Source organism: Symphalangus syndactylus, chromosome 19 (assembly GCF_028878055.3).
Source record: "Symphalangus syndactylus isolate Jambi chromosome 19, NHGRI_mSymSyn1-v2.1_pri, whole genome shotgun sequence".
Classification (NCBI taxonomy): Eukaryota; Metazoa; Chordata; class Mammalia; order Primates; family Hylobatidae; genus Symphalangus; species Symphalangus syndactylus.
This window is the reverse complement of record NC_072434.2, coordinates 30,143,792-30,157,982: the sequence shown is the minus strand read 5'-3', so window position 1 is coordinate 30,157,982 and position 14,191 is coordinate 30,143,792. Positions and strand designations below refer to the sequence as shown.

The following is a 14,191-nucleotide window of genomic DNA, read 5'->3' as shown; positions in this document are numbered from 1 at the left end:
AGAGGGAGGGAGGGAGGGAGGGAGGGAGGAAGGAAGGAAGGAAGGAAGGAAAGAAAAGAAAGAAAGAAAGAAAGAAAAAGAAAGAAAGAAGAAAGAAAGAAAAGAAAGAAAGAAAAAAAGAAAGAAAGGAAGGAAGGAAGAAAGGAAGGAAAGAAAGAAGAGGGAGGGAGGGAGGGAGGGAGGGAGGGAGGGAGGGAGGGAGGAAGGAAGGAAGGAAGGAAGGAAGGAAGGAAGGAAGGAAGGAGCTGCAAACTGGCATGGACCAGAAGCCTCTTAGTGGAGATCTCTGTATTGCTTGTCTATCTGGGTGGTGGGCATTCTGCCTACCCTAGACTCAGTCTCAAGCAGGGAGGCCAGTATTTCTCATACTGGAATTCCTACCTAGACTGTGTCTCTAATGGATGCATGTACTTTGCCACTTTAGTTACTTACAGTATTAATGAAGAAAATATGACAAGGACTGATGAATATTTGGTCAGTTGTATTGGTTAAAAAGTCATTACTATTGTGGGAGTTTTTGACAGTGTTTTAGAGTATTCAAGGGGTTTAACACATGCAATGTATTGTCCCAGATAGAGCATCTACTTGAAGACAAACAGAGCTACATTCAAGTCCTATGAACTTCAGCAACTTAATTATTTGTATTATCTTGGGGAAACAGATAATAATAGTGATAATAATAAAAATAGAGAGGAAGTGAGGCAAAAAGAAATAGAAATCAATCAGCAATAAATACTAAAATAAAAATAATAGGGGTTAAAGGCATAGAGAATATGGAGATAGAGAAGGTTTACGTAAGTGTGTTCAGGGAAAGTCCTTGTGATGAGACAATGCTGGAACCTGAAGGAACTGGAGAGGTGAGCTTCGTGTTTTTATGAGAAGAGCATTTCAAGGACAATCGAAAACAAGTACAAAGTGCCCAACCTACGAAATGGGATTTATCGCAGGGGAGGAATATAACAAAACAGCCAGGTAGTTCTAAGAATCCAGGTGCTGACAGAAAGTGCTGAACGCTTGGCAACATGGCAAAACTCTGTCTCTACAAAAAACACAAAAAATTATCCAGGCACGGTGGTGCACACCTGTAGTTCCAGCTCTCTGGGAGGCTGAAGGGGGAGGATTGCTTGAGCCCAGGAGGTCAAGGCTGTAATGAGACAAGATCGTGCCACTGCACTCCAGCCTGGGTGACAGAGATCTTGCCTCAAAATAAATAAATAAATAAGTGCTGGGTAGAGCTGAAAAAGCAGCATATTTGGCAGAGATTCTCCACCCCATCACAATGCAGGCATAGCAGAGAAAGAACTACACGGGGTCTCTAGACAGCTGGACTTTGGAAGCTGTAGAAGGCTCCACTGCTCGAGCCACGGAAGAGCATGGAAATTGCTAGAGGACTGGACTCAAAAGGGTTTTCGTCAGAGACAAGGAGCATTCAGCAATGACCCAACTGGGCCAGCAACTGGAGACTCTACAGGATCAGAGATGACAAGGCCATCAGAGTAGCTCAACCAACAGAACAAGAAGGTGGTGTGGAGGGACTCCAGCATAAACAGAGGATGGCAACCCAGGACCAGGTGATCTGTTCCTGCCTTAATACCACAGTTATATGGAAACCCCAGAACAACCAGGTTTTGAAATTAGGTAAGGGGAGATGAGAAATTTTAATTTTTTAGATACATAGGTTAGCGAATTGAAATTCATATTTCCTCAACTGTTGAGGGCAACAATAATGCAAATATATGTGTATACACACACACACACACACACTCACACAAACATACATTTGGCATGGAATACATATATTACAGGCCAAGACATCCTTTTTATTCCCTACTCTTCTGTGCTTTGGGATTAAGGTTATCTAAACTCTGGATATATCATCAATCATGTATACACCAAATCCTGAATGTGCTAGGTAAATAATACTCTACTGTAATTAAAAAAATAAATAACCGTTGTAAATTTGCTATCAAGAAGTACAGAGTGTCTATCATGGGATCATAAAGCAAGGCTATCTGAGCTCATCTGGAAGATCAGGGAAGGCATTCTAATTTGGTTTGCTGAGTCAGAGAGCCTCACCACAGCCTGTCAAGTAGGTATTATAGGTATCATTATAGTTATTTTACAGATGAGGAAAAGGGAGATAGTGTTTGCCTCTGGGGACCATCAGACACTGGGGCACTAAAGAAGTGTCACAAGCTTTATTTAGCTTTATCTGCAATTGTTTACATTTCATAAAGAAAATAGTTTTGTATTTTATTTTTGTAATTAAAAATTCATTTTCACATAAGTTTAAGTAACTCATGCTGGAAGTCACCCAGCAACTAAACGACAACACTGGAATTTAACTCATTTCTGTCAGGCCCCAGTGCTCCTAACCAAAATGCTCTAAAAAAAAAAAAAAAACACCCAGTTTCCAACAATAATACAATGCGTATGTACATCATAGTAAAAATATATATATAATGAGATATTTGAATTCAAAGTCTGAGGTTCAGGTGCTTTTAATGTAGAGAGTAGGTCTCCAACAGATCTGCTGGCATTTGCAACCTATTACTGCTGATGGGCAAGTACTCAGAGCCCTTATTTGTGTTCATCCACTGTTCTACATAAAACATGTGACATTCCCTGGCTACTGGTGCTAGAACTTGTGTATGCTGCTCTAAGGGATGAAGAAAAGACAGAACACTTAAACAAACCCAAAATAAATATCAAGGGCAGCACCTGGGTCTTTGACATCTCTCTAATGGCAGAAATCTTCCCTGTTGTCAAACGTACACACTCTCATAAACCATACATTGCACACACCCCCACCACCACCACCTCCACCACAACTGCCACCGCCATTTTATCCAGCTCATCATTGGCAGAAAAGAGGGAAATTTACGGATAATTTGGAAAGTAAGAAAGAATTATAGGCCTTATTTTATCACAATGTAGGCATCAGTGTTTTTCTGCTTTGGAAATGGGAAGTATATAAGTTAGGAATTCTTTAATATTACAGCAAAAATAATGCAAGACAAACATGTAATTAAGCATGGAAGGAATTTATGTATTAGAAGACTATTGGATAGTTCTCATCATCTCTAGGAGGCCCAGAAGTTGGAAACCTCCTCCCAAATCCTGCTGCGAAACTGTCCCACAAATTGGCATCACCACCACCGCTGGGCACACACACTGCTGCTTTCAGGGCCAAAACCCCAGACACCAAGCGCCATCTGCTGCTACTGGATCCCATAGCACTGACGTGTGTTGTAGCTGTCACCGCCTCACCACTCTCGCCGGCAGCATTCTGCAGTTCCTCTTTTTCATGTAACTAACTTTCGATTCACATCCTGCCACAGACACATCTGATTGGCAGATACTATGGCATGTGCCCATGTCATAGCTAAAAGAAAGGCTGAAACATTTGTAATTTTTTATGTAATGGGAGATGGGCTCCATATTATAAGGTAGGGGATTCTTCAAGAAGTTTCAATACTGAGAAATCAAATTGAATGACAAACAGGAACCAAAAAATGCCATGGTAGAGATGAAGAGAACCCAAAACCTCTTTTTCTGTCCTTGTTTCCTTTTCTGAAACAAGTGACTATATACTCAAAGTCCATGGGGAACATGACGGAACCATTCTAAAAACTCACTAACACCTTCATGTCCAGCCAAGAACCAGCAAGTTCACATCTTATTTGAAGAAAACAAACCTTTATATGAGTTGGAAGCATAGTATCACAAACTGGCGTAAAGGGGTAAATAGGTGCCTGATTTGCTTCCAGTCAGCCAGGCCCAATAATGTCCTTCAAGCCTGCAGAACTACTGCCTCTGTTGTTCCTCCTCCACCCTGAAACAGAACCAATAGCGGCTGATCTTGTGTCTACCCCCAACCTTCTCTTTCGTGACAAAGCAACATGCAAGTGGAATCCCAAGGTAAGACAAATGTTGTCATTAGTTAACATTGATTAAACATAGTGTTTACGTCACTAAAATCCTCAGTACTATAATCATAAGTTCTTATTCATGGGCTATGATGATAACTATGTGAAATCTATTTCTGATTAATCTTTCCACCTAGTGCTTAAATATAGACTATTACTATATTCAATACAAATATAAAAGCATTTGATTTATATTTATTTAAATATATTTTTATCCCTAGTATATTTATTAAATATTTTAATATAGAGTGATGTATCTAGATCTATAAAAGGGTCAATATTTCAGCAAAAATTTTGCTATTAACTTTTCAAGGAAATTACATACTGGCTTTTAATTACAATGGCCTATGATGACACCTAGTGGCTAATGGGCATATTTTGAAATCCCCAATTTGACCAATGTAAATGATTTTTAATTTTTTTTTAAATAAATACAGTGATAATGTTTCCTTTTGTGGATTTTGGCACATTTTTAAAATAAAATAAGTACATAAAATTTCTCTTTACTGTCACAAAGAAACTCTGAAAAAAGTTAACTGTCATTAAGACCACTTTTTAAAAATTGTACTTAAATCTTCAGATAATATATTAGCTATCAATCATACCTAAAAAGGAAGAAAATAACATTATGCAAGTTCAAAGTGAATGTAGGCATTTTAATCAGTTAACTCTCTAAATTTATAAAAATATAAGGCAGAATCACTTAACATAAAATTCCTGGAACGGAAATCATAGATTTATAGTCCTGATTGTGCCTCAAATTAGTTGTGTCCTTGAGCAAATTGTGCAATGTCTCTGTGCCTCAATTCTATAATTAGTAACATGAGAAGGTCAGAATTTACAGGCCTTTGAGCAACTTCTTATGTGAGACTCTACAAATTGCTGTCAGTCACATGGCCTTCCTCATCTAGGCACCTGTGCCTAACACAACAGAGTATGAAATGCTCCATTCTGAACTCAAGGTTTAACATATATCAGCTTTTCTGACACATATATTTTCTTTTAGATCATAAATTCATAATATGTACTTAATATTTAATTCATTTATAGTCTCAATCTTGAAATGTTTGGTAATTTCATTAGCTACTGAACAAAATGATACTAATTTTGAATGTTTCCTCAAGTTGCTTCACTAAAATGAAAAAGGAACCACTAGCATCTTTCCTTAATATTCGATAAGCATCTCTTTTTCACTTTATTCTAGAAATTTATAATTTTGCATAACTCTATTAAGTCTTCTCACAGACTTCCACTGTCTACATCTGAAGAGCTCTAGTCATGATAGTTTGAACGTTTGAACTCATTTTACAGTTATCCCTCCCTCTCTGCACTAGGCACCCCCAACACACACACACACACACACACACACACACACACGCAAATTCTTACCATCTTTGTCTTACCATCTTTCTCTTTTTATAGTTGTTTTCATTTTTTTTCTTTTTTTAAAAAAAGTTGATTATTAAATATTTCAAGCATAGAGAAAATTGTAAGTCAATATGTAAAACACCCATGGATCTATCACTTATTTTTGTAATCTTAACATTTTGTCATATTTTATTTAGTAAAAATGGAATACTGCACAGACAATTAAGACCCCATATACCTATCCCCTGCCTCCATCTCTATCAGAAATCACTATCTATATTTAGAGTTTATAATCCACCTGCATGTCTTTATATTTTTATCACATATAACCAGGAGCAATACATGTACGGGTTTACATGTTTTAAAACATTATATAAATGTTTATATAAGTATATATTCTTCTGCAATTTGTTTGTACAGAAGTTGTTAATTTCAATGTAGTAAAATTTACCAATCTTTTTCTTTAAGTTTTATACCTTTGTTTTTCTTTAAGAAATCTTTCTGTAGCTCGGGGTCATAACAGGTTCTGTACTAATTTTTTAATTAAATCTTTAATATTTTTACCTTTAACCCATTGTTTTGGGTATAATGTAAGGCTGGTATCTAAGGTCATGGGCTTTTTTTTCTATATAGATAACCAATCATCCCAGCATCAAACTATTGAATAATCCATATTTTTGTGCTCTGATTTTCATCTCTGTAGTATTTTATTTTTCCATATGAGTAGGGCTGTTCTGTGCTGTACATTTTTCTATTTGTCTTCACTTGCACAGATATTATACTGTTTTAATTTCTACAATTTTAGAGTAAACCTGGATATCTGTTCTCTCCACCATCTTGAAAAACGCCTTAATTATTTTTGACTCTTTTTTGAGGTATGAATTATAGCAAGAACTTGTCAAAGTCAAAGGAAATAGCTCTACTGTAATTTTGCTTGGAATTACATTGAATGTATAGGCTAATGAAGACAGAGTTATATTTATAATATTTTCCTCCATGAACATAATATAGCTCCTTCTTTATTTAGGTTCTCTGTTTCATGAAAATACTAAGTTTTCTCTAGAAACTCTTGCAAATCTCTTGTTAAATTTATTCCTAGGTTCTATATAATTTTTTTCACAATTTTAAATGCTATGCTTTAAGCTATATTTTATCTTTGCTTATGCTATATAAAGAAAAGCAGATTATTTTTACATGTTAATCTTGTATTTCAACAGCATAATTAAACTTTCTTTAGTGTCAAATAATTTGCCTATATGATCTTTTTAGATTTTCTTAGTAAGCCGATAGGCCTTCCCTATGACAATAATAATTTTGTCTCTTCACTGATAATAGTTACACTTGTTTGCACTTTGCACTAGGTGTGGCCTCCAGCAAACATTTAATAGAAACAATGACAGTAATAGGATAATACTTCAAAGGTTTTATTCTTAATATGACATTTGCTGTAAGTTTTTGGTAGAAACTCTTCATAGGATTAAGGGATTTCTCCTTTATTCCTAGTCTTCTTTATTGTAAATCAGTATTGCATATTTATCAAATACTTTTTCTGCACTTACTGGGATAATCACATGGCTTTTATCTATTAATGCGATGAAATACACTATTTTATAATAGTAAAACTTCCTTGATTCTAAAACAAGCCCAATTTAGTTCTAACGTATTCTTTTACATATTAAAGATGAGCCTATAATTTTCCTTTCTCATGTTGTCTTTCTTTGGTTTTGATATAGAGGTTTTACTAGTTTCATACAATGTGTTTAGAGATATACTCATTTTCTACTCTTTGGAAAAGTTTATGTCATATTTGGATTTCCTGTTCTTTGCATAGTTGATTAAGGTTCCTGTAAAATTAACTGGAGCTGGATTTGTGGTTTTGTGAGTGTGGATGGAGACACGGGCATAGGAGGAGGTATGCTGACGCACCAGGAGATGAAAATATTCAAACTTTCATTTAATTCCCATAATAGTTAAAGATCTATTCAGATTTTCTAATTATTTTTTAGTCAGCTAAGTGACATTTTTGTAGAAATATGACCATTTATTTTTTGGTCATAGTATTCTCCTGTGATTCTGTTTCATATCTATTAGAACTGTAGATCTGTAGCCATGACCTTTTCTTATCCCTAATATTGTTAAAGGTCATCTCTCTATTTTTACTATATCACTTTTGTCAGAAACACTTCCTTATTTTTATGTAGAAACAAATTTGTTTCTTAACCCTTTTTGTATTCACTTTCTATTAAATTATGACAATTGCTTTTATTTCATTAATTTGTGCTTTTACCTGTGTACTATTCCTTTCCCTCTGATTTATATGTTTTTTTGGTACTGTTTCCCTATCTTCTTTGTTGATGGCATAGCTCATTATTTTACAGTTTTCTTTCTTTTTAAAATATAAGCATTTAATGTCATATAATTTATCCTTAAAAAAATCATTTTAGGCCTGGCACAGTCATTAATGCCTGCAATCCTAGCACTTTAGGAGGCCAAGCTGGGGGGATTGCTTGAGGCCAGGAGGACAAGACCAGCCTGGGCGACATAGCCAGAGGCTATCTGTACAAAACTTTAAAAAAAAAGAAGTCATGGTGGGCCAGCCCGGTGGCTCACACCTGTAATCCCAGCACTTTGGGAGGGCAAGGCGGGTGGGTCACGAAGTCAGGAGATCGAGACCATCCTGACTAACATGGTGAAACCCCGTCTTTACTAAATATACAAAAAAAAATTAGCCAGGCATGGTGGCAGGCACCTGTAGTCCCAGCTACTTGGGAGGCTGAGGCAGGAGAATGGCGTGAACCTGGGAGACAGAGCTTGCAGTGAGCTGAGATCACGCCACTGCACTCCAGCCTGGGGGACAGAGCAAGACTCTGTCAAAGAAAAAAAAAAAAAGTCATGGTGGTACATGCCCTAGCTACTCTGGAGGCTGAGGTAGGAGGATTGCTTGAGCCCAGGAGTTCAAGTTTACAGTGATCTATGATCACACCACTATGCTGCAGCCTGTCTGTTAAAAAAAAAAAAAAAATCACTTAAGCATTCTCCCACAAATTCTGATACATGACATGTTTATTTATCTTTTATTCACATTTTCCAGTTCCTATTTTGATTCCCTGTTTGATCCATTCATTGTTTAGAGTGTGTTTTTGTTTTATTTTGTTTTAGTTTCTAAATGCATGAGGAATTTTTAAGACATCTTTTGAAGATTAAATTATATTTTTTACATTTTATTGTGGTGTAAACACTTAACATGAAATCCACCCTCTTAACAGATTTTTAAGTGCACAGTACAATACAGTGTCCTGTTAGCTATAGGCACAATGTTGTACAGCAGATCTGTAAATTTCTTCATCTTGCATAACTGAAACTTTATACCCATTGATTAGCAACTCCCCATTTCTTACTTCTCTCACTCTCTGAAAACCATCACACCATTCTCTGCTTTTAGAAGTTTGACTATTTTAGATAGATTATTTCTCATAGAAGTGGAATCATGCAGTGTTTGTCCTGTGACTGGCTTACTCCACTTAACATAATTTCCTTAAGATTCATCCATTTTGTTGCATATTGCAGGATTTCCTTCTTTTTTAAGGCTAAATAACATTCCATTGTATGTATATACCACATTTGCTTTATCCATTTACTCAGCTGTTTAGGTTATTTTTATATATAGGCTATTGTGAATAATGCTGAAATAAACATGGAAATGCTAATATCTCTGTAAAATCCTGATTTCAATTTTTTTGGTTAAACACAAAATCTGCTAGATCTCATGGTAGTTTTTTTTAATTTTTTGAGGAAACTCCTTACTGTTTGCCATAGTTGCTAGATCACTTGGCATTCCCATCAACAGTGTACAAGGGTTCTGATTTTTCTACATCCTCACCAACACTAGTCTTTGGTTCTTTGACAGTAGCCTCTTAACAGGTGTGAGATGACATGTCATTGTGGTTTTGACTTGCATTTCCCTGATGATTAGTGACACTGAGTAGCTTTTCATATACCTGTTACATGTTTTTGTCTTCTTTGAAAATATGTCTATACAATTCTTTTTAATTGGGTTTTTGTGTTATTGAGTGGCGGGATTTCCTTACCCTTAAAACCCACAAAACTATGGCATGAATATACACATAGCAAAGTATAAAGTTTATTTTTAAAATACCTACTTTATTCCCACTACAAGGACACTTTAACTCTCATCAAGCCCCTCTTAACCTTCTCATTATTGTTGGCAGCATTTTAGTTCCACTTTTTTTCATATCACTGAAATTATTATTATTTTTTTTTTGAGGCGCCATCTCGGCTCACTGCAAGCTCCGCCTCCCGGGTTCACGCCATTCTCCTGCCTCAGCCTCCGGAGTAGCTGGGACTACAGGCGCCCGCCACCGAGCCCGGCTAATTTTTTGTATTTTTAGTAGGGACGGGGTTTCACCGTGGTCTCGATCTCCTGACCTCGTGATCCACCCGCCTCGGCCTTCCAAAGTGCTGGGATTACAGGCGTGAGCCGCCGCGCCTGGCCTGAAATTATTACTATTGTGCATACAAACAATAGTTGTGTATGTAAAATTCCACGTGTACCATTTTCTCTGTTCATCATTTCTTTTTTGCATCTCAATCTCCCTGTAGCTCTAATTTTTTTCTTTCTTTAGTATATGCATTTGAATCTTTCATTGAGAATCAAATAGTATGTATAAAACTTTAAATATATACAGAATGTGTAGTTGTTTTCTCTTAATATTTGAAGAAAATTTTCCATTATTTTCTTGTTTCTGTTTTTGCTGCTGAAGTATCTGCAATTATTATTTCAAAGCAATCTTTTATTTAAGTCTAATTACTATTGATTTTTTTCTCTTTTACTTTGGCAAAATTCTACATTTTTATCATGCTGTATCAACATGTGGAGGTACTGATATAAAGATAGATGTATAGATAGATAAACGGATGGATGGATGGATAGATAGATAGATAGATAGATAGATAGATAGATTGATTTCTGCTCAGGATTTAAACATAGTGAATCTTATTAATCTTTTATTAGATATGAAAATTCTCACCAAATTACCTTACATACTTAATCTTGTTATATCATCATGCTATTTTTTGAATCATGTTCTTAGGTCCATCTATTAGTTCACAAATTCTTCTTTTAGCTAATCTGTTGTTTAATCTGTCCACTAGTTTGTTTTTTAGTGATTATATTTCTTACCTCCAGAAGTCATCTGTTTTTTTTTTTCCACATCTGCCTAATCTTTTGAAATATGGTTTTGTTGTTTTCAAAATTGAGAATCTTTTTTTAAAATAGATTATTCAGTTTAAATATTTTTGTTTTATAGTTTCTATTCAGCAATTCTATTAGCTGAAGGCCTTAGGAATCTAATCTCACTTCTTTTTTAATCTGGTATTTTTTCATTAGGGTTTGTTTGCTTGTGTGTTTGTAAATTTTGGATATTAAGCTCATCTTCAGCATAGATTTATCCATAGGAGTCTTGTGTGGCCTGTGTTAACAGATGTCATTCCAGGGATATATAGTCTGCCTTCTGCTAGGTGCCCCAATGATATTACCAACCCAAACTACTTTTTACATTGATTCCTCACTTGAGAATTTTAGGAGCTCATGGATAGGGTGAATTTAAATCCCATTACCATGATTACAAATTTTCATGGAAGGCTTCATTTTTTTCATCTGCAGCCCAGGGCCAAGAGAGCTAAGCTTTCTTGTTGTCTCCTATGACACTGGAAAGATATTTTCTAGTTCAACCTATTTCTGATGGTTATCCCTCTGAAAACCACAGATTAGAGGGTTGGTGGATCTCAATACAAACTTCCCACATGTACAGGCATCATATCCCAGGTACTAGCTTCCTTCTTTTTCCTTAACGAGGAAAGAAACAAAAAAGATTATTTGCCAGGTTGAGTCACAATTCCAGTTTTTCATCCTACCATTAAGATTTTCAATTCCCACTTTGTATAGGAAATTGAGAATTTTCCTTTCTTACTAGTAAGAGCAGCCATGAATTTAAAATAATTTTAAAACTATTTTAGCCAGAAAATCTCTGTGTTTTGTAATGGAAGCATTTTCATTTACTTGGTTGGTTCAAAAAATTGCTGGAAATAAAAATAGTCACCTTCTTTCCCATTCATTTACAATCTCCTTGAGTTGACAGCAACTGTGTACATAAGCTAAGGGTAACTACAGATAAAATATTGCTTTCCATTATAAGTGAAAACACTGTTGCTGAATAATGGCCATGATCACTAATCTTTTAAAGGTATATATAGTGAATTGGCATTATCATGGGAAAATATTATCAGCAACAAAATAATATTAATAAAATTTATCAATTATTAAGCACTTGAGATGTATTAGTATTACTAATCCTTATAATAATTTTCCTCAGAAAACTACCATTTATAATATAAAGTAACTTGTTCATAATCATGCACATAGTTTGATGACTCAGTTGGGAATACAGATCCATCTCTTTCTAACACCAAAATTGGTTATCTCTACATCAAGGGCTTCCATATGTCATAATTGACCATGATTCATGTTGCTTATTTGGGATTTGTTTGCCTGGCAACTCTTTAACTCAAGCTTGCCCAAGTAAAACTTTCTATCTTTGTCTTGTTCGCTATATTCACCTCTATCAGCATGTATATTCAGAACTTATTTAATCTGTAAACCTGCCTAAATTGTTGCAAATAGAGATTAAAGTCATAAAAAATAAGCAAAATGCAAATAAGCATACAGACTGTGTCTTATTTATCTGTATAATCTGCTGTTTCACATAGTACATGACTTTTTTAACACATAAAGTCAAAGTGATCTGAAAATACTTTAATTCCTAATATTGTTAATATTTATCTAAGTGCTTCATAAAGTACCTTATAGCTTACAATAAAATATATTATAAATAGAATCTTTCTTATAAATATTGAAACCTCAGTCCTTAGCACTATGTCTATAAAAACCTGGAACATTTATTTTATGTAAAAAAAAGAGAACAGCTGAATTTTAAGATTTAAAAATTTAAAACCATAATCTGTCAAGTAATAAATGTGTGAAATTTCACCGGGGCCTGTTGTGGAGTGGGGGGAGGTGGGAGGGATAGCATTAGGAGATATACCTAATGTTAAATGACGAGTTAATGGGTACAACACACCAACATGGCACATGTATACATAGGTAACTAACCTGCATGTTGTGCACATGTACCCTAAAACTTGAAGTATAATAAAAAAAAAATAAAGTGTGAAATTTAACAAATTTAAGTGTGCAAAAATCTTTATTTTTTTAAAGTGGATGTATGTTCTGTCAGTAAGTTTAGACTTACTATGAAATAAACCACAATGTAACTTAAGCCGTGTAGTTCCGGGAGGACTGTGCATCTTGATGTGATCCATGGCAATAACCAAAAAATAGGACACATTTCTGTCATCCCTCACCCTTCTCCACTTCCAGGATTGGCCTGGGACAGGAAGGCATAGCCACCCTGTGTTATAACTAAGTAACAAATATTAGTTTCTTGAGGAAAATTATTATAAGGATTAGTAATAACTAATACATTCCATTGCTTAGTAACTGGCTCTCATCTTCTCAGGAAAGAAGCTTCTTGCTGCTACTCAGACTTTTTTCTTTCCTTCTCTGATACTAAAAATCTTTAACCTGGGAACAGAGGTGGAAAAATTTCTACTTGCCCTCAAAATTTATATTTTATATTCTGATTTAGGCATTTGAACTTTGAAAGCCAGTAATCCTATTTTGTTGTTGTAGTTGCCCCCTGCACGCTGTGTATCATCCTTCCCTGAAGCAGTGGAAGCTGCAGGTCTGGCTGCCCAGATGTTTGGGATAGGTGGGAGTGGTAGAGTGTGGAAAGGTAAAGAAATTTTCAGAGAAATAAAGTGATTTGCCTACTTGATCTACCAAGAAAAGACAAGTCGTGGAAGCCAACAAAAGTTGGCTTAAACAGGAGTAAAGATAGAACCACATAAAGTTATCCATATGCTATCATTTTTACCTTATAAAAACACAATTTCATATGGTTCAACCTAATAAAAGTGTTATGTTATAAGTCAGTTCATCTCACATAATGTATTCTCTCTTCAGCAGAAATCAAGGACCATTCTGAATCTTTATTTCCATGTTAAGGAGGAATATAATTTCCTTTATAATGCCATCCTAACAGACTAGGGCTGTCAACTGTCCATCATCAAAGAGTTTTTCCATTTCATTATAATGTAAAGGCTATTTGGGCAGATTGTGAAGCCTAGGGAGTGGTACAGTATACTTTGGGGTATAAGAGTGTACACATTGAAGCCAGATGGCCTGAATTCTAACACCCAATCCACAATCCACTATTTCCTAGCTGTATGACCTTTCTATGCCCCAATTTTAAAACATCTATAATGCAGGGATAATCACAGTATCTATTTTATAGATTTGTAGGCTTACAGATCAGTGCTTAGTATATTCTATGCCAAATGAGTATTTATTATAATTGTTCTTATTATTATTATATTATGGGTTGAATTATGCCCTCCATCCTATATTTGTATGTTGAAGGCAAATCTATAGAGACAGAAAATAGACTAGTGGTTGCCTGGGACTCAGGGAGGGTGGAGAGTGGAAGTGGATATGTGGGATCTTACAAGAGTGATATGTTCTAAAATTGGATTGTGGTGGTGGTTGCACAAATACTATATATTTACACACAAAATCTCAATTTTTACAAGAAGGATGAATGATTTTATGGTATGTAAATAACTCCTCATGAAAGCTATTAAAAATGACATTGATAATTTTTTTTTTTTTAATGTTTATAGCAACTTTTTTTTTTTTATTATACTTTAGGGTTTTAGGGTACATGTGCACAATGTGCAGGTTTGTTACATATGTATCC

At 35.2% G+C, this 14,191-nt stretch overlaps 1 protein-coding gene and 1 long non-coding RNA gene across 3 annotated transcripts in view; one reads left to right on the top strand and one right to left on the bottom strand.

Annotated features, from left to right (window-relative positions):
- Positions 1-14,191, bottom strand: part of LOC129458317 (uncharacterized) — a 153,962-nt gene that overhangs the window by 12,622 nt on the left and 127,149 nt on the right. The gene's annotated exons all lie outside the window — the stretch shown is intronic.
- RGS13 (regulator of G protein signaling 13) overlaps positions 3,326-14,191 on the top strand; it is a 55,460-nt gene continuing 44,594 nt past the window's right edge. For both annotated transcript variants that reach the window (XM_055234019.2, XM_055234018.2), the window contains exon 1: positions 3,326-3,921. The gene's annotated coding sequence lies outside the window, so the exon portion shown is untranslated. The remainder of the gene's footprint in view (positions 3,922-14,191) is intronic.